The 25583-nt window shown below is 46.2% G+C and overlaps 1 protein-coding gene across 2 annotated transcripts in view; it reads left to right on the top strand.

Annotated features, from left to right (window-relative positions):
• MED16 (mediator complex subunit 16) overlaps positions 1-25583 on the top strand; it is a 326193-nt gene that overhangs the window by 156712 nt on the left and 143898 nt on the right. The window lies entirely within an intron of this gene.

Raw genomic sequence — 25583 nt, forward strand, 5'->3', positions numbered from 1 at the left:
CCTGTTGTCAGTACATTTGATTGTGTTTGACTGTGTTTACTGAGTTCCTGCTAAACAGGACCCCAGTAGTTTTGCGCTCTCCTCTAAATTGTACCTTTTTCTTCCCACAATTGACATACTGGTTCCCCCATGTAAGTCCCTAGAATATGGTACCTAGGTACTCAGGGCATTGGGTTTCCAGGGGATCCCTATGGGCTGCAGCAGTTATTCTGCCACCCATAGGGAACCCATGCAAAGGGGTCTGCAGGCCTGCCATTGTAGCCTGCGTGAAACGGGTGCATGCACCAGTTTTCACTACAGGTCACTACACCAGGTCACTGTAACTCACTCCATGGTACAGTCTTACAGGGATTTACGGGCAGCCCAGCTTCTGCCACCCCTCAGACAGGTTTATGCCCTACTGCTGCTTGAGAAGCTCAGGTCCAGGAAGGCAGAACAAAGGATTTTCTTTGGGAGAGGGATGTTACACCCTCTCCCTTTGGAAATAGGTATGACCGACTTGGGAGGGGTAGCTTCCCCAAGCCACTGGCAATGCTTTGAAGGGCACATTTGGTGCCCTCCTTGCATAATTCAGTCTACACCTATTCAAGGACCCCCAGTTCCTGCTCTGGCGTGAAACTGGACAAAGGAAAGGGGAGTGACCACTCCCCTGTCCATCACCACCCCAGGGGTGGTGCTAAGAGGTCCTCCAGAGGGTTCTGCCATCTGGATTCCAAGGTTGGCAGGGAACTCTGGGACGTGTAGCTCCAGCCCCCACCACTCCCTCCTGCTACTCGTGGGCCTCGGCGTGTTCCTCCGGCGACATTGGAGTAACTCCTTTGGTGCTGTGTGGGCTGCTTCAGCTACCTCTGTGTCCCTGTCCTGTGGGACACTTGTGGGTGCTGCCTCTGCTCCTGTGGGCCTTCTGCAACGTGGGGGGTCCCCTTTGTCTCTCCATTCTGGATAGAGTTCTCCAGGGTCTTGCTGGTCCCCGGCAGCACCTCTTTTCGGCCAACCACGAATTTGCCTTTGCCAAGGCTTGTTGCTGGAAATCTTTCACCAACATCCATCTGCAATCCATCTTCCACCGTGGGACAAATTCTGCACGCCTCAGGAACTCTTCTCCTGCTTCTGTGCTGCAGTGCTGACCTGCCTTCCTTCGTCGTCGACGAACTACAAAAGATACCTCTGGGTGAGTAGTATCTCCTACCCCCACCTGGGCTCCACAGACACTTCTGGACTTGATCCCCTCTCTCCGCAGGTCTCCATCTTCAGTAATCCATTGCTGATTTCTCGCAGGCTGTTCTGGGTGTCTTCTTTTCATTCTTTGGGCTGGTTTTGGGGAAATCCACTGTGTTACTCATGCATTCCTGGTAACCTGGGGGAGGTGGGTGGGGTGGTGGGGGGAGGGACTGCATTACTTAACTGTGTGATTTCCTAGTACTCCAAGTTCCCCTCTACACAGTTTACTTACCCAAGTGGAGACCCTGTGTTCTCATTCCACTTTTTTAGTAAATGGTTTGGGCTCCCACTAGGGCTGCTATAGCATATTGTTATTTTACACTGTTTTCTAACCTTTTTTATGCCTCTGAATGTTTATTAGTGTGTGTATATGTATATATATTTGTATATGTATGTCTATATGTTCGATGGCATGTGTAGCTGCAAATACAGATGCTTTGCACATCCCGCCATCTAGTGTTGGGCTCAGAGTGTTACAAGTTGTTTTTCTTCGAAGAAGTCTTTTCGAGTCACGAGATCGAGGGACTCCTCCCCTTTCGGCTCCATTGCGCATGGGCGTCGACTCCATCTTAGATTGTTTTCTTTCCGCCATCGGGTTCGGACGTGTTCCTTTTCGCTCCGCGTTTCGGTTCGGAAAGTTAGTGAAAATCTCAGAAAATTCGACGGTATTGTTTGTGTTCGGTATCGGGTTAGTTACAACAGATCAACACCGAATTTTTAAGAGCTCCGGTGAACCCTTTGGGGTTTACGATTCCCCGGCGGGGCCTGGTCGGCCAGACCACGTGCGTCTTCAAGGCTAATGGAACGCACCCCATTTTGCTTCTGCCCCGAATGTCACAACAAGTATCCTTATACAGATCAGCATCTGGTCTGTAATTTGTGTTTGTCTCCAGAACACAAGGAGGATACCTGTGAGGCCTGACGAGCGTTTTGTTCCAGGAAGACCTTAAGGGACCGAAGAGCAAGAAGACTACAGATGGCGTCGGTGCCGACAGGACAAAAACACATGGAGGAAGAAGAGGAAACCTTCTCCATCGAGGATTCGGACTCGGAAGAGGTCGATCCTGAACAGACGCCGAAAACCGTGAGTAAGACGTCGATACACAAAACTCACGTAAAGACCACTAAAGCCTAGGGAACGCCACCGCCAGCAGGCTGTGGCTTAACCCGAAAAATAGGTGACCGAGCATCGGCACCGAAAAAGGGCATGGATGTGTCGCATTCATCCAACTCCGGTCGAGATACCGGCACAGAGCAGACTCGACCCCGAGACACCGGGTCAGAGCAATCTTGGCACCGAGAGATCACTACGCCGAAGAGCAAAAAAGTGTCGTTGGAACCGAAAAAAATAGCCGAAAAAATTTCGGTACCGAAACATCCGGCCTCGGAACTGAAAACAAGTTCCTACACAGAGGAACAAGGCCTGTCCTCACAAATGCAAACACATAGATTTGGACAGGAGCTAGAGACAATGGAGCCAGATTACACCCAAAGAATGCTCCTCATTCAAAAAGAGACAGGGAAGATCTGTACTCTCCCTCCGATACGAATGAAACAGAAACTTGCCTTCCAAGAGAAAGACAAGCAGCAACAGGCAAAGGTGGCAAGACAAGTAACCCCGCCACCATCTCCACAACGCTCTCCACAACCATCACCAGTAGCCACTCCACCAATGATGCAGTCCCCAACTCATACAGGGATGAGTCAGGATGATCCAGACGCGTGGGATCTGTGTGATGCGCCAGTGTCAGATAACAGTCCGACTGTTATCCAGCTAGACCGTCACTACCTGAGGACAGTACCGCCTACACACAAGTGGTGTCAAGAGCAGCGGCCTTTCATAATGTCAGCCTGCATGCAGAGCGAATTGAAGACAACTTTCTATTTAACACACTGTTGTCCACACATAGCCAGTACCAGAGCCTCCCCATGCTACCTGGAATGCTAAAACACTCCAAACAAGTGTTTGAGGAGCCTGTGAAAGGAAGGGCCATAACTCCAAGGGTGGAGAAAAAATATAAACCGCCACCAACAGACCCTGTGTACATCACACAACAGTTAACACCAGACTCAGTGGTAGTAGGGGCAGCACGCAAGAGGGCGAACTCACACACCTCAGGAGATGCACCACCTCCAGACAAAGAAAGTCGTAAGTTTGACGCGGCTGGGAAAAGAGTGGCGGCACAAGCAGCCAACCAATGGCGCATTGCCAACTCACAGGCCTTGTTGGCGAGATATGATAGGGCTCATTGGGACGAAATGCAACATTTTATAGAACATTTGCCCAAGGAGTTCCAAAAGAGAGCACAACAAGTGGTGGAGGAAGGACAGAGTATCTCGAACAATCAGATACGGTCAGCAGTGGATGCAGCAGACACAGCTGCTAGGACTGTAAATACAGCAGTAACAATAAGGAGACATGCATGGCTGCGTATATCTGGATTCAAGCCGGAAATCCAACAAGCCGTGCTGAATATGCCATTTAACGGACAGCAGTTGTTTGGGCCAGAGGTGGACACTGCTATTGAAAAACTTAAAAAGGACACGGATACGGCCAAAGCCATGGGCGCACTCTACTCCCCACAGAGCAGAGGCACATTTCGAAAATCAGTTTTGAGGGGGGTTTCGAGGAAGCACAGAACCCACAACCTCCCAAACCAGGCCAACTTATCAGAGCCAATACCAGCGGGGAAGTTTTTGGGGACAATATAGAGGGGGACAGTTCCCAAAGAGTAGAGGGAAGTTCCAAAGTCCCAAAACTCCACAAAATAAACAGTGACTTCGATGTCACAAATCCCCAACACATAACACCAGTGGGGGGGAGACTAACCAAGTTCTACAAAAACTGGGAGGAAATAACAACAGACACGTGAGTCCTAGCCATTATCCAGCATGGTTATTGCATAGAATTTCTAGAATTCCCTCTAAATGTCCCACCGAAAACACACAATATGTCAAAACAACACATGGATCTTCTACAACTGGAGGTTCAAGCGTTGTTGCAAAAAGATGCAATAGAGTTAGTACCAATTCATCAGAGAGGAAGAGGAGTTTACTCACTATACTTTCTCATACCCAAAAAAGACAAAACTCTAAGACCTATATTAGATCTCAGAACATTAAATATCTACATCTAATCAGATCACTTTCACATGGTGACACTGCAGGACGTAATCCCATTACTCAGACAACAAGACTACATGACAACACTAGACCTAAAGAATGCGTACTTCCATATACTGATACATCCTTCACACAGAAAATACTTAAGGTTTGTATTCCAAGGGCTACATTACCAATTCAAAGTGTTGCCATTCGGGATAACAACTGCGCCAAGAGTTTTTACAAAATGCCTTGCAGTAGTGGCTGCTCATATCAGAAGACGGCAAATACATGTGTTCCCGTACCTAGACGATTGGTTAATCAAAACCAACACGCAGGAACGGTGCTCACAACACACAAAGTATGTCATAGAAACCCTTCACAAACTAGTTTTCTCAATCAACTACAACAAGTCACACCTTCAGCCGTGTCAAATACAACAATACTTAGGAGCGGCAATCAACGCAACAAATTGCCACTCCAAGTCCACAAAGGGTACAGGCATTTCACAATATAATAAAGGCCATGCACCCAAAACAAAAGATACAAGTCAAGATAGTGATGAAACTACTAGGCATGATGTCCTCATGCATAGCCATTGTCCCAAACGCAAGATTGCACATGCAGCCCTTTCAACAGTGCCTAGCATCACAATGGTCACAGGCACAGGGTCAACTTCAAGATCTAGTGTTGATAGACCGCCAAACATACACCTCGCTTCAATGGTGGAACACTATAAATTTAAACAAAGGGCGGCCTTTTCAAGACCCAGTGCCTCAATACGTAATAACAACGGATGCCTCCATGATAGGGTGGGGAGCACACCTCAACCAACACAGCATCCAAGGACAATGGGACACTCAGCAGAGACAGTTTCACATAAATCACTTAGAACTACTGGCAGTATTTCTAGCGCTGAAAGCATTTCAACCTATAATAATCCACAAACACATTCTTGTCAAAACAGACAACATGACAACGATGTATTATCTGAACAAACAGGGAGGAACACAGTTGTGTCTCCTGGCACAGAAAATATGGCATTGGGCGATTCACAACCACATTCGCCTAATAGCGCAGTTCATTCCAGGAATTCAGAACCAGCTAGCAGACAATCTCTCTCGGGATCACCAACAGATACACGAATGGGAGATTCAACCCCAAATACTAAACACTTACTTCCAAAGATGGGGAACACCACAAATAGACCTATTTGCAACAAAAGAAAACGCAAAATGCCAAAACTTCGCATACAGGTACCCACAGGATCAGTCTCAGGGCAATGCGTTATGGATGAGTTGGTCAGGGATATTTGCATACGCTTTTCCCCCTCTCCCACTCCTTCCATATCTAGTAAACAAATTGAGTCAAAACGAACTCAAACTCATACTAATAGCACCAACTTGGGCAAGACAACCTTGGTACACAACACTACTAGACCTCTCAGTAGTGCCTCATGTCAAACTACCAAACAGACCAGATCTGTTAACTCAACACAAACAACAGATCAGACACCCAAATCCAGCATCGCTGAATCTAGCAATTTGGCTCCTGAAGTCTTAGAATTCAGACACCTAAACCTTACACAAGAATGTATGGAGGTCATAAAACAAGCTAGAAAACCAACCACAAGACATTGCTATGCAAATAAGTGGAAAAGATTTGTTTATTACTGCCATGATGAACAAATTCAACCCTTACACGCATCTGGTAAAGACATCGTCAGCTACCTACTGCACTTACAAAAATTAAAGCTAGCTTTTTCATCCATTAAAATGCATCTCACCGCAATTTCAGCTTATCTGCAAATTACGCGCTCAACTTCACTCTTTTTAGGATCCCAGTCATAAAGGCTTTTATGGAGGGCCTAAAAAGAATTATCCCTCCAAGAACACCACCAGTTCCTTCGTGGAACCTCAACATTGTCTTAACACGGCTCATGGGTCCACCGTTTGAACCCTTGCACTCATGTGAGATACAATATTTAACATGGAAAGTAGCATTTCTAATTGCCATCACATCTCTAAGAAGAGTAAGTGAAATACGGGCATTTACCATACAAGATCCCTTTATTCAGATACACAAGCATAAAGTAGTTTTACGAACAAATCCTAAGTTCTTACCAAAAGTCATATCACTGTTCCACTTAAATCAAACAGTAGAACTACCAGTGTTCTTTCCAGAACCAGATTCTGTAGCTGAAAGAGCACTACATACATTAGTCATCAAAAGAGCATTAATGTACTACATTGACAGAACAAAACAAATTCGAAAAACAAAACAACTGTTCGTTGCTTTCCAAAAACCTCATACAGGGAATCAAATATCCAAACAAGGCATTACCAGATGGATAGTTAAATGCATTCAAACCTGTTATCTCAAAGCAAAAACAGAACTGCCTATAACACCAAAGGCACACTCAACTAGAAAGAAAGGTGCTACCATGGCCTTTCTAGGAAACATTCCAATGACTGAAATATGTAAGGCAGCCACATGGTCTACGCCTCATACGTTTACTAAGCATTACTGCGTGGATGTGTTAACAACACAACAAGCCACAGTAGGACAAGCAGTACTACAAACTTTATTTCAAACAACTTCAACTCCTACAGGCTGAGCCACCGCTTTTGGGGAGATAACTGCTTACTAGTCTATGCAAAGCATGTGTGTCTGCAGCTACACATGCCATCGAACGGAAAATGTATCTTACCCAGTGTACATCTGTTCGTGGCATGAGATGCTGCAGATTCACATGCGCCCGCCCGCCTCCCCGGGAGCCTGTAGCCGTTTCGAAGTTGATCTTGAACATTTTGTAAATTGGTAAATATATCGCTTTAAACCACATTATGTACATACATATTTACTCCATTGCATGGGCACTATTACTATAATACACAACTCCTACCTCACCCTCTGCGGGGAAAACAATCTAAGATGGAGTCGACGCCCATGCGCAATGGAGCCGAAAGGGGAGGAGTCCCTCGATCTCGTGACTCGATAAGACTTCTTCGAAGAAAGACAACTTGTAACACTCCGAGCCCAACACTAGATGGCGGGATGTGCAAAGCATGTGAATCTGCAGCGTCTCATGCCACGAACAGATGTACACTGGGTAAGTGACATTTTCCGTTCGATGGCATGTGTAGCTGCAGATACACATGCTGTGCATACTTCTGTCATCTAGTGTTGGGCTTGGAGTGTTACAAGTTGTTTTTCTTCGAAGAAGTGTTTACGAGTCTCAGGATCGAGTGACTCCTCTTCAGCTCCATTGCGCATGGGCATCGGCTCCATGTTAGATTGTTTTTTTTCTGCCATTGGGTTCGGACGCGTTTCCTTTCGCTCCTATAGTTCAATTAGGAAAACCTTGTAAAACACTTAATTTCTCGTTGGTATTGTTTCGATCGCGTTACACCTTCTATCGACACTTCGGTACAGTCGGAACAAACATCTCTACTCGCCCTTTGGGGTGCATGCGCCCAACTCGGGCCTGGTCAGGCTGACCACGTGGAAGCCTCATGGACCGGACTCTGTTCCGATTCTGTCCTCTGTGCCACTCTAAATTCCCTTATACAGACCAACGCCTCGTCTGTAATCTTTGCCTTTCCCCAGACCATATGGAAGAAAATTGCAAGGCCTGCAGATCCTTCCGGTCAAAAAAGACACTTTGGGACAGAAGAGCACGAAGGCTCGAGATGGCGTCAAAAAGCTCTGAACATCTCAACGTCGAAGAGGAAGAGATCATGCAGACCACAGTCTCCGTTCGAGGATCCGACTCCGACCAGGATTCCGAGGAGGGTAGACCGGTCACGGAAGGACAGTACGTGAGTACGCCTGCCCCTGTACCATCTAAACTGAAACAAAAGGCCTTGGGGATGCCACTGCCGGAAGGCCATGACTCGACCTGAAACAAAACACCCGGTGACCAAACCCCTAGTTCGGCACCGAAAAAGGCCACTCCTCCAAAGCTATCTGGGTCGAGCCGAAGCTCCGTCTCTGACTCGAGCAAACATCGCTCGTCCGAGTCCAAATTTCGAAAATCCCTTTCGGAGCCGAGACCATCCACTACGCCATCTTTTTCGATACCGAAAAAGCCAGCTTCAGAGCTGAAAAGAGCAGGTTACACTGAGGAGCATGGACTTTCAAAAACACTTAAAGAAAGCCATAAAACTACTGAGGAGGACTCCCAAATACAGCCAATACTGGAAGTAATGGATGAAAGGCAAGCCAGGATTCATATCCATAAAGAAACTGGCAGAATTTTAACAACACCTCCTCTAAAACCTAAGAGGAAATTAGCCTTTCAGGAGGAATTGGACACTACATAGCCTCCAGCTAAAGTGCCAAAAACAAAGGAGAGACCTCCACCTCCTCATTCTCCTCCTCATTCTCCATACCTTCATATCTCTCCTACTACCAGTCCTACACCAATGCAGTTACCATCACATTCATTTGACTCACAGCAAGACAATGTGGACCGATGGGATCTTTATAATCCAGACCCCATTCCCGACAATGACCCTGATTGCTATCCCTCTAAGCCTTCACCACCTGAGGATAGTACAGGCTATAATCAGGTGCTAACTAGGGCGGCAGCATACCATAGTGTCACCTTGCACACAGAACCGGTGGAGAACGATTTTCTGTTTAATACACTCCTCCATGCATACAACATACCAGTCGCTCCGTATGCCCCCCAGCATGCTAAAACATGCTGATCAAATATTTAGCGAGCCTGTAAAAGTGAGAATAACAACTTCTAGAGTAGAAAAGAAATACAAGCCACCTCCTTCTGATCCTGTCTATATTACTCAGCAACTCCCACCAGACTCAGTAGTGGTAAGCGCTGCCAGGAAGAAGGCAAACTCAGTCGTCAGGTGATGCACCCCCACCAGACAAAGAGAGTAGGAAATGTTATGCTGCAGGGAAGAGGGTGGCATCTCAGGCAGCCAACCAATGGAGAATAGCCAACTCACAGGCGTTGTTGGCTAGAGATGACAGGGCCCATTGGGACGAGATGAAAGATATAATTCAGCATCACTCTAAGGAACAGCAAAAGAGGGCACCTCAGATAGTAGAGGAAGGGCAAGCCATCACCAACAATCAGATTAGGTCTGCCCTAGACTCAGCAGATACAGCGACCAGAACCATCAACACTGCTGTAACCATAACAAGAAATGCATGGCTTAGGTCTTCAGGATTCAAGCCTGAAATCCAACAGGCAGTGCTCAATATGTCGTTCAACCAAAAACAACTTTTCAGCCCAGAGGTTGACACGGCAATTGAAAAGATGCAAAAGGATTCGGACACTGCAAAAACCATGGTTGCACTGTATACCACACAATACAGGGGATCCTTTCGTAAACCCCATTATAGAGGTGGATTTAGAGCCCAAACTGCCGAGGCATCCACCTCACAGCCAAAGTCGGCCTACCAACCTCAATACCAACGAGGTGGTTTCAAAAGCACTTATAGAGGCCAGTACCCCAGAGGCGGGGAAAATATCAAACATCAAAACAAGCCTCACAACAAACTGAGCAGTGACTTGTTCCATTCCTTCCCAATTCACACCTCACCTGTGGGGGGAAAACTGCAAAAGTTCCACAACAATTGGCTAGGCATTACCACAGACAGCAGGGTATTATCAATTATCCGCAATGGCTATTGCATAGAATTGACACAAACTCCACCAAATATTCCACCAAAACCACACAAGCTGTCCACAAACTATATCACTCTGTTGCAAGAAGAAGTAAAATCTCTATTACTCAAACAAGCAATAGAAGCTGTGCCACAAAATCAAATAGGGTCGGGAGTTTACTCACTGTATTTCCTTATTCCCAAAAAGGATGGGACCTTAAGGCCAATATTAGATCTCGGAACCCTCAATCTTTACATCCTGTCAGAACACTTTCACATGGTGACACTACAGGGTGTTATCCCACTACTTCAACAACACGATTTCATGGCAACATTAGATCCCAGTGAACTACAGTCTAAACACACTGACATCAGGCAAAAAGTGGGGGTAACTATGCTAGAAAGATGACACTTTCCTACAGGCTATCCCAATAATTGATCACATCTGGGAATAAGTTCTCCAGCAACTGTGGCAACAGTTATTCCACACATCAACAAAAAAAAGGCCCCTGAGGGTTCTCCCGTCTGCCTTTCAGGACATCCCAAGGCAGATTTTGGTGGTTTCACAAGCGGCGCAGCGGCGCTCGAAGAATCTTTCTACCTCGAATTCTGCTCCATCTGACAGACATGGCAGGCAGCTAGATAACATTGGGAAGCGCTTCTCCAGTAGGTCTTCCATTACAATTAGTGCATCCAGTTCCTTAGCCATCTTAGGCTGTTACGATAGGCAGATGTGGGAAGATATCGGTGTCCTGATGGATCTAGTGCCTGAACACAGCAATTTGTAAGCACAGAAAATACTGCAGGAAGAGGGGCACACATCCTCTGAAATACTAGACTGTGCAATGGATATCTCTTCCACTGGCTTCCGACAATTGACAGCAGCAGCTGCCTTACGAAGGCAAGGCTGGCTAAAATCGACATCCTTTATGGCAGAAGTACTATTTGGGAAACACATTGATGACACCCTACTCGCCATCAAAACTGATAAAGACACTGTAAAATGATTTGGCACATTGTAGTTCCATATATTTCCCTTTCGAGGAGCATGCAGTAGGGGGTTTTCTACCTACAGCGGATGTTACCATTGTTGCCATCAATACCATCCCTTTTAATCCCAGTATAGGCCTCCTTATCAACGGCAACTGTACCATCCGCCACCATCAGTGGCCTACATGAAGCAGACAGTGCGACGTAAACAGCCCACCCAGTCCAGGGATGTAGCTTGTAAACTACCGAAAAGTGGATACTAGATCTGATCACCTATAGTCATACTCTTGAGTTTATACAGAGGTCACCAAACATGCCACCAAAAGGTCACAGCCCCCTCCACCCTGTCTTCAATTATTGCGGAAAGAAGCCCTCATCATGCTCGCCAAGGGAGCGATTGAGTGTGTACCATTCAACCAGAAGGACACAGATTTCTACTCTTGTTTTTGCCTCGTAAGAAATAAATCAGGAGCGTAGAAACCCACTCTGGACCACAGAAAGCTCAACACATTTCTCAGGAATCAGTCGTTCCACATGGTCACTCTAACGGACATCCAGTGTCTCCTGAACCATGGAGATTATGACGACTCTCGACTTGCAGGATGCATATTCCACATTCCCATACACCCCAAACATCACAAATACCTTCGCTTCACCTTAGCTGGCTCCCATTACCAGTTCAAAGTCCTTCCATTGGGCCTGAAATCAACAGTCCTCCTTTCTATCAAATGACTGCTCCCATTTGCTAGCCGTCCTCAGGAAACAGTCACCAGGTATTCTTCCAACCTGGACGACTGGCTGCTAAAAGTGCAAACACCTACACAAGCCTCCAAGGTGACAAAGGATTGTATTACACTGTTTCACAAATTGAGACTTACACTAAACTTTCAAAAGTCGTCTACTGTTCCACTACAAAAGATAACGTTTCTAGTCTCCATCCTAGATACCAGACAGGACAAGGCATTTTTTCCTTAGAAAGGCAGCTAAAATGGACTAAACTGGCCCTCACGATTTCTAGAAGTCTGCTTATATGCATCTGTACAAGTCATTAATAGGGATGATATCCTCTGCAATAAATCGTGTCCCCTTAGTATGCCTGAAGATGAGACCTTTGCAAGAGGTGCTACAATACCAATGGATCCAGTCAGAAGGGTCTTTTGACGACCTCATCAAAATAACTCCAAGAATGGTTCCAGCTTTGGAGTGGTGGTCTCTCACTTCGCACATCTCCAAGAGCCTCATGTTTTTGCTGTTAATACCAGACTTCACCATAACAGCAAATGCCTCCCTGGAAGGTTGGGGCAGACATCTCCAAGACCTGCAAATTCAAGGGAAATAGTCTACCTCCCAAAGGTTCATGCATATAAACGGACTGCAACTCAAGGCCATCTTTCTCACTCTCCAGGTCTTCTTACCTCGCATACAAGGATCTTCAGTGCTAGTATGTGCGGACAATATGACCAGCGTGCACTGCATAAACAAGGAGGTACAATGTTGCTGGCTCTCTCCCAGGAAGCTAAGGACTTATGGGATTGGCTAACACACATCACTCAAACATGTAGCAGGAGCAAGCAATACTTTGTCGCACACGCTCAGCTGATCCCTAGAGAGCTGCCACAAATGGGAGCTGAAACAAGAAGAATTGAACAGAATTTTTCAACTTTGGAGCAAGCCAGAGGTAGAGTTCTTCGCCACAAATGAGAATAATGAATGCTGCTTCTACGTCAGTCGGCACCCACTCCCAGGATCATGGGGGAATGCCTTTTTGATAAGATGGTCCAGGATATACACATACGTTTTTCCACCATCCCCCACGATACCGAAAGTTCTCAGAAAGATGAAGGTAAAGAGGTGCTGCTTGATCCTGATTTGCTCCCAGGTGGCCCATGCAAAACAAGTTCACTTTTCTCCTCCTACTGTCAGAGTCCAAGCCGGTTCGTCTTCAGACCAAGCGAAACCCTGCTGACAAAGAACCAGGGCCATATTCTATACCTGGATCCAGGCTCCCTCCAATTATATGCATGGCTCCTGAATTCCATGAATTCCAGAATGTGAATATTCCCCAAAAATGCAAAACTATCCTTGCAAGGGCAGAATCAACTAACAAATCCCACAGATTGAAATGGAAAAGATTCTGTTTATGGTGCCAACGATCCAATCTGCACCCACTGGAAGCATCACCGGAGCAAATCTTACCTTATCTTCTTTCTCTGGCACGCTCAGGTTTGGTGCATGCATCTATGAAAGTACATCTTTTAGCAAAATCCAGATATAGCTGTTCTTAACAAGCTCCGTTGCTATGCTGCACAAGTATAGTCAGGTAATTCATGAAAGGACTCTTCCGAGTTTTCCCTCCCCTCCGAGGTCCTCCATCGGAATGGTATCTTAACGTTGTTCTTTCTCAACTCATCAAACCACCATTTGAACTGATTCACAAGGCGTATGTAAAATACCATACCTGGAAGGTGGCTCCACTGTTTGTGATGACATCCTCTAGAAGGGTGAATGAGATTGAGATGTTCACAAACCAAGAGCCTTTTCTTCGGTTCACAGACAAGGGTGTTATTCTAAAGACAAATGCTGAATCTGTTCCTAAGGTACCTTTGCAGTTTCACCTTAAGGAAACTATCATTTTATGAACTTTTCTCCCAAATCCGTCCACCTCAGCAGAGCAATCTCTGCATAGGCTGGATATTAAGGGCTGCATCGTGTATTATGCCACCCTAAGGGGCCCCTCACCAAACACATGCCCACTGCCATTGCACAGTTTGTGTGCTGGTGGGTGGAAAAAATTAGTCGACATGGCATCCCTTTTAGGGTACCATGCCCACAAACCACTGCCTGTGGCATAGGTAAGTCACCCCTCTAGCAGGCTTTACAGCCCAAGATAGGGTGCAGTATACCATAGGTGGGGGTATAGGTGCATGAGCAATATGCCCCCACAGTGTCTAAGTCCCTTCTTAGACATTGTTAGTGCAGTGTGGCCATATTGAGTATATGGTCTGGGAGTTCGTCATCACAAACTCCACAGCTCCATCATGGCTTCACTGAAGACTGAGAAGTTTGGTATCAAACCTCTCAGCACAACAGACCCACACTGATGCCAGCATTAAATGTAGTGTACAATGTACCCAGAGGGCATCCTAGAGGCCCTTTAGTTCAGGACTGACCAGTCTCTGCCAGCCTGCCACTAAGAGACAAGTTTCTGACCCCATGAGGTGAAAACCTTTGTGCTGTCTGGGGTCAGAAACAAAGCCTGTTCTGGGTGGAGGTGCTTCACACCTCCTCCCTGCAGGAATCGTGACACTTGGCGGTGAGCCTCAAAGGCTCAGGCCTCCTGTTACAGTTCCCTGGGGCACTCCAGCTATTGGAGATGACTCCCCTCGGACCAAGTCCTACTTTTGGCGGCAGTACTGGTGGGAAAATAAGGAAAAACAAGGAGGAGTGACCACTTCATCTGGGACAACCCCTAATTTGTCCAGAACTGAAGGGACCCCCTCCTTGCAGAATCCTTCATCTTGTTTTGGAGGATAGGGACCAATAGAGTTTGGAATGTGCCTCCCTCATCAAGGGGAGTGGGCACAGGAAGGGTGTAGCCGTCCTCGGTGACAGTAGCCATTGGCTACTGCCCTCTTACCCCTGTAACACCCCTAAATCTAGTATTTATGGGTACCCCTGAACCTTGCTCGCCAGATTCCTCACAACCTCATGAAGAAGAAAAAAGAAGAACTGCCAAGCCAACCTCCGCAGTGAAGACCCCAGATGACAACTGACTTGACCCCAGACCTACCGGCCGGTCTGCAGCTTCAAAGCCCCCTGCTCCAAGAAGGCGAAGCATCCTGCAGGACCAGCGACCTCTACACCCCCCCCCAGAGGACTGCCTGCCCAGCAGAGGACCAAGAACTCCTGAGAGCAGCAGCCCTGTACAGAAGAAACCCTCAAACAGGATTCCAGACCTGCCCTGGATCCGTGAGCTCTGTCCACTCTTCACCAGATGCCCACGGCCCGGGTCCTGGTGGCCCACTGGACCAGAGAAGGTTGCAAGACAATTCTGACCTTGAGTCAAACCTAGCTTGACCCCACCTAGCCAGCACAATGAAGCCTGCAGCCTTATTCCGGAGGACCCCCCGCTCCCTGTGACCGGATGAAGAATCCCGATGCCCAAGGAGACCCCCTGCACACGCAGCCCCCTGACCTTGGGGAATCCGACCGACTCTTCCAGCACCTTTTAGCTGGCGCCTCTCCTGCCTTACTAGCCTTTGGTTTCCCGGAACCAACCATCTGGGCCCAGCCTGCAGCATCTTTTGTGACCCCCGGGATCCCGCCATTGAAAAGCATTGGGCGCCTAACTCTGTGTTTGCACCTTGCACCCAGCTGCCCCTGTGCCGTTGAGGGTAAGTGTAGGAAAGTACCGTCTTTCTTGGCATGGTTACCTCCATTTTCTGCCTGTTGTCAGTGTGTTTGACTGTGTTCATTAGAATCCTGCTAACCAGGACCCCAATGATTATGCTCTCCCCCTTCAAACTTGGTTACTTAAACCACTTACACCCAACATTTGGCATACTGGTGCCCCCATGTAAGTCCCTAGTATATGGTACCCAGGGCAGCAGCATGCATTATGCCACCCATGGGGAGCCCATGCAAAGTGTATCAACAGGCCTGCCATTGCATCTTGCGTGAAAGGGTGCATGCACCCTTTTTTACTACAGGTCACTGCACCAGGTCACTGTAAGTCACCCCTATGGCAGGCGCTCTTAGCCCAGAGGGCAGGGTGCAAGTACCAGTGTGTGAGGCACCCCTGCACTAACAGAGGTTCCCCCACGAACTCCAGTTCCATTTTCCTGGACTTCATGAGTGCGGGGACACCATTTTATGCTTGTACTGGACATAGGTCACTACCTATATCCAGCTACATAATGGTAACCCAGAACCTGGGCATGTTTGGTATCAAACATGTCGGAATCATACCCCAATACTGTTGCCAGTATTGGAAGTATGATTCCATGCACTCTGGGGGCTCCTTAGAGGGCTCCCACCATTGCTTCTACCAGGCTTCAGTTGTTTTCTGGGCAGCCCAAACTTCTGCCACCCCTCAGACAGGTTTCTGTCCTCCTGCTGCTTGAAAAGCTCAAGCCCAGGAAGGCAGAACAAAGGATTTCTTCTGGAAAAGGGGAGGTAACACCCTCTCCCTTTGGAAATAGGTGTTACATGGCTGAGGGAGGGGTAGCCTCCCCCAAGCCACTGGTATGCTTTGAAGGGCACATTTGGTGCCCTCTGTACATAAACCAGTTTACACTGGTTCAGGGACCCCCAGTCCCCCCTCTGGCGTGAAACTGGACAGTTGAAAGGGGAGTGACCATTCCCCTGTCCATCCCCACCCCAGGGGTGGTGCCCAGAGCTCCTCCAGAGGGTCCCTGGGTTCTACCATCTTGAATCCTAGGTAGGCAGGGACATCTGGGAGCATCTGAGTGGCCAGGTCAGGCAGGTGACATCAGAGCCCCCTCTGATAGGTGGTCACCTGGCTAGGTGACCAGTCCCCCTTTCAGGTCTGTTTAGTGTCTCTCTCTTGGGTGGGTCCTCAGATTTAGCTTGCAAGATACCAGCAGGACTCCTCTGCAACCTCTACTTTGACTTCTTGCCACTGGAACTGCGACTGGACCCTCCAGGAACTGACAATCTGCATCCATGACTAAGACTCTGCTTGCAACATTGTTTCCACGGCTCCTTCCAGCTTCTGCAACATTTTCATCAGCTGTGAATCCTCTGAGGGCGGCAACTCTTCAGTCTGCATGAGAAGGAAGAAGGAATCTCCCTTGAAGTGAAGGAGTCACTCTCCTGCATCCACAGGTGCCAACTGTAACGACGACCGACTACGTGGATCTCTCCTCATCCTGAGCTGCTTGGATCCTGCATCACATGTGGTGGTCCAGAGTAGAGCTCTTGGTCGTCTCTGCCAGCTGTCCATCTTTGGTGGCGGTAAGCCCTTGCTTTCCCACGCAGGACAGTACCCCCGTACACTGTATCTCTTGCAGTTACCAAGGATTGTTAACATCTTCTCCAAGGGATCTCCAGGCTCCATGTAGCCACAGCCCTCCTTCCTGCGACGCACAGCCCTCTGCGTGCTTCTCCTGCGGCATAGGACCCTTCGCCAGTTGTGATAAGTGGGCTCCTCTGTGACCCCTGGTTCTTCGTCTAGTGGGTCTCCTGTGGGGGCTGCCTTTTCATCTGTGGGCTCTCTGCCTTGCTGAGGGTCCCCCTAGGACTCCCCCCTCCCATAGGTTGAGTGCTCCTGGACCTTACTGGTCCCCGGCAGCTCCACTTTTGCTTCACTGCAACTTCTGCCTTTGCCATGGCTTGTTGTTGGTGGCTTTTCCACGCCACTGACCAACTGCAGTCATCTGTTCGTCGTGGGATATAGAGTGCATCCTCCAGGAACTCTTCACCTGCTCCAGGGCTGCATTCCTGACAGTCTTTGTCCTACCGTCAACCAATTCCTGCAAACACAGTTGGATGGCTAGTGGCTCCTGTCCCCAATGGACTCTTCTCTGAGTTCTGGACTTACCCCCCGTCTTCCACAGGTCTTCCTCTTCAGTAATCCACCACTGGTTTCTTGCAGTCATGTGTGGGTGTTATATTTTCTTCTTTTACTTCCTTTTGGGTGGTGTTGGGAAAATCCAGTAACTTACTCCTTTATTTCTGGTCACTGGGGGGCACTGTGGTATTACCTTTGGGATTTCCTTGTTCCCCTAGCTCCCCTCTACACATTGCACTTACCTAGGTGGGGGCCCTGCATTCGAATTCCATTTTTTTAGTATTTGGTTTGGGCTCCCCCTTGGGTCACTATTGTCTAATTGCATTTGCACTGTTTTCTATCACTTCTATGCCTATTGCTGATATCTAGAGTATATATTTAGTGTGTTACTTACCTCCTTTTGAAGGGTTGCCTCCCTAGTACTTTTTGGTAATCGTGTCACTAAAATAAAGTACCTTTATTTTGTAACACTGAGTGTTTTCTTTCATGTGTGTAAGTGCTGTGTGACTACATGAGCTTTGCATGTCTCTTAGATAAGCCTTGACTGGTCATCCACAGCTACCTCTAGAGAGCCTGGCTTCTACACACTGCCTACACTTCATTAAGAGGGGATACCTGGGCCTGTTGTAAGGTGTAAGCACCTTCGGTACCCACTACACAACACACCATACCAGCTTCCTACAACTTGTGTTTGGTGTGACTCTGTGCATTCTCACCCCCGGTGCTGACCTGAAACCCACCCCCCCAGGTCTGTGTCCTGGAAACTCTGGTCATTACCTGCAATCTTCTTACTACAGAGCACCCCCAGTCCTTTTAGGATCCCATTGTAAATCCAACACCAACGTTAACGTCTGCACCCTGCTGGCTCTGTGTTGCTGGTGGTGCACTTTTGAGGTCAGCCTAAACTTTGACCTGTGGGCATCCTAACACCCAAAGACTGGAATCGTAAGGTAAGTCATGTACGTACCTGTTTTCTGTGCTAACACTCCAGACCACCCCCCCCCCACCCATCAGACTATTGACTCCTATGAAAAATTGCACTAAATGTCAGCTTTTGAAAATAGAAAGGTGTTACTTGTAAACTGCTTTATCTACAATAACCAAAGTACATTTGATACATATGCTTGATACCTATTGACAACTGTAGGTACCTGCAACAAAGTTCTTATGGTTCTAGTAATAAAGTAACAAAATATAGTTTTGTTATATAAGAACATTGGTCTGGAGTTAGTCATTGAGTGTGTGCTTCTTTTATTGACTGTGTGTGTACAACAAATGCTTTGCACTACCCTCTGATGAGCCTAACTCCTCGACCACACTACCACAAAATAGAGCATTAGAATGATCTACTTTAGCCTCTGTGAAGCCTCTGGGGAACCCCTGGACTCTGCACACTATACCTTGTTTTGGTACAGTATATAGCAGTATCTTTCATTGATTCACATTCAAAACACCCGCCTCCACATAGAGGCTCCCCTTACGCCTTCTCTTTATTTCACTTGTGCTGGAAACTCTGAGAGGCTGGAGCTTCCGTGCTGAGGGTTCTAAAAGATGCTGTTGCCTAACTGGCTGGACTTCAGGCGTTTTCTAATGATGTAAATAAGCTGTGAAAGTGAATGCACTTTAGCATTGTTTTCTATGTAAAGTTTCTCTATAGTGCTATTTGATGATACTGTGTGACTCCCACTTCGACAACGGGGAAGGATTGAAGCATGTGACTCTGAAATATACCAGCACTGGAGAACTGTAGTTACAGGTACGTAACTCATTTTCTTGTTTGCGTCGGTAGAAGCGCATCCTGGCCATCAATTCTTCTGAATCTTGTATTCTGCCTCTTTCTCCTCCCTGTCCCTTCCTGCTGCTTCTGCCAAAAAAAGGTTGGGCACCTTCCTGACTAGATTTTGATTACTTGGTGAGTTGTTCTTATAAAATTCTCCCCTTTTCATACAAGGACGCTCTAGACAATGGTATATTACATTGTCTGAAACACCACAGTGACAGTGTCTAGTAATTTTTGTGAACCAGGATCAGAAAACAATAAACATTGGCAAAGCCAATAGTGCTCGCCTTTGAAAGGCGTTAGGGAACATTTTGGCTTTGCCGCTATTAATGCTGTACTGCATTGACAAGAAGCAAAAAAATGTTTATTTCCAGTGTTGAAAAACCCCAAACCTGCCTACTTTATTGCCACTGCAGATATTGTCCCATTTCACATACTAGGTGAATTGGGTATTCCATCATCCCTAGTAAAGGCAGGGGTGGTTTTCATAAATCTGTTCCTCATTACCACATAGCTGCAAACCTTGTAAACCCTATGTCTAGCTCATGCAAAATAACATTTTACCCTGTTACTTGACAGTGCAAGTCTTTGTGAGTTACGCACAACCCTTTGCTGCATCTTGGACAGCTTTTGCACGTATGTTTGTGGCACATAAACCCCCACCCCCTTTTTTCTTCAAAGTAAAAAGGCTACATACATCTTGCAGAGTGTGTTTTTAGGGGACTGTTTTAATCTGTTTCTGTGATTTAAATTGTGGTTAGAAACTGTCTGCCCCCCTGGGTTTTTTTGCCTTAAAAAAAAAAAAAAAAAGCCCGATTTCAGTGTGCGCGTCCAGCAGTATTCCAGTGTTTGTTTTTTAAACAATCTCGCCCTTACCTGGAAAGTAGACTCTGCTAGCTTGGAAGTGTGGATTCAGCCTGTCTATATCCAAGGAGATTCTGAATAGAGCAGCTGCTGCCTTCTCCCTGCCCACAGGGACTGGGCTTCAGTTAACTTGCTCCTTATATAAGTTCCTATTGGTTGTTGCATATGTTGTTGTGATAGGTTTTTGGGAGATGGTCTTTCCATTGGTTGCTAGCTCCAGGGCTGGGGTCATGATTGGTGGATAGGGCTGAGAATCTGATTGGCTGTTGGTTCTAGGGCTGAGATTCTGATTGGCTTTTGGTTCTAGGGCTGAGATTCTGATTGGCTGTTGGTTCTAGGGCTGTGACTGGTGGATAGGGCTGAGATTCTGATTGGCTGTTGGTTCCAGGGCTGTGATAGGTGGATAGGGCTGAGATTCTGATTGGCTGTTGGTGCTAGGGCTGTGATTGGTGGATAGGGATGAGATTCTGATTGGCTGTTGGTTCTAGGGCTGTGATTGGTGGATAGGGCTGGGATTCAGATTGGTTGCTGGTTTTAGGGCTGGGGCTGTGATTGGTGGTCAGGAATAGGGCTATGATTGGTGATTAGGGCTGGGTCTCCCATTTGTTGGTTGAATCAGGGCTAGAAATTGGATTGGCTAGGGTTAGGACCAGCTTCTTATTGGCCAGTAGGGCTATTTAAGCCTAGGACTCGGTGCGTCTCAGCCCGGGCGTCGAGGACAAGGGCTGTTGCCTGTTTGGGCCTGGTAGGGACTAGGGCCAGAAATGCTACCCATTTCTCAATTGACCAGGAATGGTTTCAGTCCCTACACATCCCTCAACATGCAAACACATATTCTACAAAGACATCTAACTCATGCATCACAAACTGACCACAGACAGATTGCAATGTCCCATCACCCAACACAATATCCTTTATACAACACATATCCTCCACAACTACAACAGTCAAGCATCTTCATTCTCACAGCAAACACTACTCTGTCCACTTCCAATGACACAACCTGCCATCACCCACAAAACACAAAACTACAGTATACATTTCTCTCAGTCCCACCCTTCCAGATACACACACTCTGCTCATACTAACCAACAACACTATCCGCTGTTTGCTCCACACAGACCACCTGTCATCATAACAATGCCCAAACCCTGCCTTCAAACACTCCATCTACAAACACTCCTTCCCTCTCTTCACCAATTACACGCAACCATACAATCCCCACATTTCACTCCACCACACATATTACCTCTTCCAGTCATCACAACTAACACTAACTCCCCTGACACACACATCCATCACCTCTTACACACCTCGTACTTTAATCTCCAAAACACATCAACACCCCATCTAACACTCAAATTCCACTCACCAGCACTAACTTACATACAAATCCCTCACCAAAAACTACACCAATATCCCCTCTCACTATTCCACAAAAACAATACAGACCACACACATCAACACAAACTTACATTACACTTATTGTCATACCCACTCCCCCCCTCATGACTACACAAAGAATACAGATTCCATCCTATCTTCACTCCTACTTTCTCCCTCTTCACAAACACCTACCGCAAGCACCCCAACCCAGCAACTTTCTTTCACTTGCCTCTCCTCCATTGCACAATTTAGAGCCTTACATCATGATCCACATGCTCCTTCACCACCCCTAACCCATACTCCATCCACACTAAACAAATGCAAACAAAATAAAAAACATGCCACTCTTAGCAACCTCACATCCCCTTGTCTATTACATAATAAGACTCCCCTACAAAAAACAGTACACTTCATGGCTCTCTCAGCCACCAAGTCCACCACCTACACACACAGACCCAACAAAATGCCTCCTTAACCTGCTGGAAGAGGAACACTATATTGAAAAGCAAGACTATTGTGAGCCTCAAATAGTTATCATAACTAGCAACACTCCTGCTTCAAGCTCATATTATACGACTTACCCTTCTCCTAAACAAAACATCACTACCACTAACACACCTTTTCTAAACTGCCAGCTCATAAATGCTTGATCACTCTAAAAAAACAAGCACCACATCTACGACCTGCTCACAGACACACAACCTGACTTACTATTCATAACGGAATCCTGGTTGGGAGATGACATGGCCCCAGTGTTGCACGAAGCCCTTCCTCCAGGCTATCAAACCATCACACAAAACTGTATAGGCAAGAGAGGAGGTGGACTAGCTATTATATTCCAACAGACAATGAACCTTAGTAAAACAGACAACATCTCCATACAAGGTTGTGAAGCCCTCCTTACCAGATGCCACACTACTCCAACTTCCTCCTGTAACTTTCTCCTCCATTTCAGACCTCCACCTAACAACTCCACATTCCCAGATGCTTTTCTAGACACAGTCTCAAACCTTATTACACTATACTCCAACCTATGCATTCTTGGGGATCTAAACATTTGGTTTGACAAACACAATATGCCCCATCCAAAAGCTATCACCACTGGCCTAGTCGCATTGAACCTACATCAAATTGTACACAATCCCACACACATCGCTGGACACATCTTAGATGTCATTTTTGCCAAGCCTGAACTAGTTACTATTCATAACAACATGCCAATCACTTGGTCAGACCACCATTTGATAACTTTCCGACATACAACTCCACAAATTAACACACCCCACAACTACTTACATACATGCACCTATCGACCATGGAGCAAACTCAATTAGGATGACTTAGAAACACAACTAACAGCCAACACAGATCTAGATACAATTAATTCTGTGCCAAAACTTTGAGTGGCTACAGGAAGCTTTTGATATCCTAATACCACTAAGAAAAACTAAACACGACAAAAGAAAACCAACACCTTGGAGAAACACAGAACTTAAAAAGATAAAGCAACAAATCAGAAAGTTGCAGCGGACCTGGCTCAAAACAAACAATCAAGACAAACTGCAGCCACACAAACTTAACAGAATATACAAATCATCAATCAAAAAAGCTTTAAAAAAAGGTACTACTCAGACAGAATTCAAAATGCTCAATCTACAACCAAGGAATTTTATAAAATTCTCAATGAATTTCGAAAACCTACATGCATGGAAGGAAGTCATCCCACTACTCAAGATTTCACAAACAAATTGGCACCTCACTACACAACCAAGGCAGACGCATTGGACTCCTATTTAAAACAGAATAAATCCATCACCACCAACATCTTTCCTAAAATACCCTCTAAGAATAAACCAACCCAACCTCTACAGGCCTTCAAACAAATATCCCAAGGTGAATTTATGGATTTGGTCAAAGCAAGCAGACCTTCCGGTTGCCCTTCTGACCCTTGCCCACCACAAATCTTCAAGAACATTCTTCTATCTATTTCTGCTGCCACACCTGTAAGAAAAATCATCAACAACTCTTTAACTACAGGAACTTTTCCTATAGACCTGAAAAAGGCATACATATGACCGTTATTAAAGAAAACGAACCTAGACCCGCAAGACCCCAACAACTAAAAACCAATCACAAATGATAGAAAGAGAAGCATTCGCCCAGATGTCACAATTCATTGAAGACAATTCTATACTTTCAGACTTCCAAACTGGATTCCGCCCAGGAAGAAGCACTGAATCAGCACTCATAGCAATCTGGGATGATCTTAAAAACACAGTCGGCCGCAATGGAGTTGCTGCACTACTTGTCTTGGACCTCTCGGCTGCCTTTGATACGGTTGACCATGACACCTTAATTCAAAGACTCCACGAAGCCGGCATACAAGGGATTGCTCTCGACTGGATTACTTCCTATCTTCAAAAAACATCTAATATCATCCACTCGCCCCACTTCTCGTCCGAACCCTACCTCACAAAAGCTGGATCAATCATCTCACCTTTGCTTTTCAACATCTACACGATATCTTTACCAGAACTGATCAATGATTTCCATCTCACATGCTACAACTATGCAGATGACGCACAAATACTACTTAAATTAGAATGCCCCACAAACATTGAAAACTCACAAATCTTCAGTTGCCTCGAAGCCGTTGATCAGTGGATGACCTGGAGCCATCTCAAATTAAATACCTCCAAAACAGAAACAATCATATGTGGTGACTGGAAAAGTTATGACCCTCTGTGCTTCTGGCCTGACGATCTCAGACCACCTCCTCAATTATCCAAGGAAGTTAAAAACCTTGGAATCACCATGGATTCCAAGTTAACTATGAATGCCCAAGTGGACAAATTAGCACGAACAAGCTTCATCACCTTGAAGACTTTACAACGCATCTTCCCCCACCTCGGATTTCCACACAAGGTGCAAGCTACTATCTCGCTTGTACTATCCAAACTGGATTATGCCAGTGGCCTATACCATGGATCATCTCTATCTACTATGAAAAAACTACAACGTATCCAGAATTCTGCAGCCAGGCTACTATTACATGTAAAGCCGCAAACCCACATCTCCCCTGCCTTGAGAGCACTACACTGGTTACCCGTTGCCAGAAGATGCACTTTCAAGCTGCTTTGTATCACCCACAAAGCTATACATGGAACAGGACCGCTTTTTATCAGAAAGAAAATAACCAAATACACCCAACAAAGAAACGTCCGCTCAAGATTGCCACCCCGCCTTAGAACACCACCATACAAGAAAAAGACTATAGGTAGTACATCCTTCTCCGTTCAAGCAGCCAAACTATGGAATTCATTACCCCAAACTATAAGAGCCACAGATAACTTTCTTGTCTTCAGAAAACTACTCAAGAGTTGGCTCTTTCCTTCATAACCATCATACTCAAACAACTATGGACTGCATATACCTATGTTGATAAATATTTTTTCTGATTATGTGTCTGTTTCTAGTTATGTATAGTTCTTTAGAAAATATGTATCACTACTATGTCATAACATTAAAACACACACACACTCTTTAAACCTGTTTGACTAAGTATATGTTACCCATGGTTCTGATAATGTAGTGTGTGTACATATATGTGGGCATATGTATGTGTATATGTATGTGTATATATATATATATATGTATGTATATATGTGTATATGTTGTTTCTGGGCATGTTCGTGGGTCATTGCATGGCTCCTGGGTGAGTTGTTATACTAGATATCTATGAATCCCTGCTCTCATCCTATCACACTTATCTACCCATCATCATATGTCCTGTCTCTATCAAACTATCCTCCATTCCCACTCTGACTCATCCCAAATCCTTTCTACTACTTTTATCTCCTAAATAACTCTGCCTAAGCTCTTCCCTCCGCTTCCACATCTAACTCACCAAACCTCACTCTACTACCGTGACCTCCCACACAACCCTACTAAATTCTCCCTCATTTATCTCACCCTGCTACTGTGATCTCCCTAACCCTTCTACAGACTCTTCCCTCCTACATCCCCCTTTACTCATCCCAAGCCTTTGGGTTGAGTAAATGAAGGATATAC

The sequence above is a fragment of the Pleurodeles waltl genome, chromosome 12 (genome assembly GCF_031143425.1).
Source record: "Pleurodeles waltl isolate 20211129_DDA chromosome 12, aPleWal1.hap1.20221129, whole genome shotgun sequence".
Classification (NCBI taxonomy): Eukaryota; Metazoa; Chordata; class Amphibia; order Caudata; family Salamandridae; genus Pleurodeles; species Pleurodeles waltl.